The following is a 1,339-nucleotide window of genomic DNA, read 5'->3' as shown; positions in this document are numbered from 1 at the left end:
TGTCTTTTCTCCATTGTATATCCTCGCCTCCTTTGTCATAGATTAGTTGACCATAGGTGTGTGGGTTTACCTCTGGGCTTTCTATCCTTTTCCATTGATCTATATCTCTGTTTTTCTGCCAATACCATATTGTCTTGATTACTGTAGCTTTGTTGTATAGTCTGAAGTCAGGGAGTCTGATTCCTCCAGCTCTGTTTTTTTCCCTCAAGTATGCTTTGGCTATTTGGGGTCTTTTGTGTCTCCAAACAAATTTTAAGATTTTTTGTTCTAGTTCTGTAAAAAATGCCATTGGTAATTTGATAGGGATTGCACTGAATCTGTAGATTGCTTTGGGTAGTAGGAAATGCTTTCAGTTTTTCACCATTGAGAATGATGTTTACTGTGGGCTTGTCATATATGGCCTTTATTATGTTGAGGTAGGTTCCCTCTATGCCCACTTTCTGGAGAGTTTTTATCATAAATGGGTATTGAATTTTGTCAAAAGCTTTTTCTGCATCTATTGAGATGATCATGTTTTTTATTCTTCAGTTTGTTAATATGGTATATCACATTGATTGATTTGTGTATGTTGAAGAATTCCTGCATCCCTGGGATAAATCCCACTTGTTCATGGTGTATGATCCTTTTAATGTGTTGTTGGATTCTGTTTGCTAGTATTTTGTTGAGGATTTTTGCATCTATATTCATCAGTGATATTGGTCTGTAATTTTCTTTTTTTGTAGTATTGATTTGTGACCCTATCACATCTATCACAAATAGATGTGATCTATCCTGGAGAATTTTCTGTGCACACTTGAGAAGAAAGTGTAATCTGCTGTTTTTGGATGAATGTCTTATAAATATCAATTAAATGTATCTGGTCTATTTTGTCATTTAAAGCTTGTGTTTACTTAGTGTTTGTGTTTGTGTTAAAGCACCCCACTATTATTGTGTTACTGCCAATTTCCTCTTTTATAGCTGTTAACATTTGCCTTATGTATTGAGGTGCTCCTATGTTGGGGACATATATATTTATAATTGTTATATCTTCTTCTTGGATTGATCCCTTGATCATTATGTAGTGTCCTTCCTTATCGCTTGTAACATTCTTTATTTTAAAGTCTATTTTATTGGATATGAGAATTGCTACTCCAGCTTTCTTTTGATTTCCATTTGCATGGAATATCTTTTTCCATCCCCTCACTTTCAGTCTATATGTGTCCCTAGGTCTGAAGTGGGTCTCTTGTAGACAGCATATATATGGGTCTTGTTTTTGTATCCATTCAGCAAGCCTGTGTCTTTTGGTTGGAGTATTTAATCCATTCACGTTTAAGGTAATTATCGATATGCATGTTCCTAT

At 34.8% G+C, this 1,339-nt stretch overlaps 1 long non-coding RNA gene across 1 annotated transcript in view; it reads left to right on the top strand.

The window, feature by feature from the left end:
• The window catches only part of LOC114484274 (uncharacterized), a 71,525-nt gene that overhangs the window by 55,945 nt on the left and 14,241 nt on the right, over positions 1 to 1,339 (top strand). The window lies entirely within an intron of this gene.

The sequence above is a fragment of the Physeter macrocephalus genome, chromosome 18 (assembly GCF_002837175.3).
Source record: "Physeter macrocephalus isolate SW-GA chromosome 18, ASM283717v5, whole genome shotgun sequence".
NCBI lineage: Eukaryota > Metazoa > Chordata > Mammalia > Artiodactyla > Physeteridae > Physeter > Physeter macrocephalus.
Note: the sequence above shows the minus strand (reverse complement) of the source record. Positions and strands in the feature narration are given on the sequence as shown.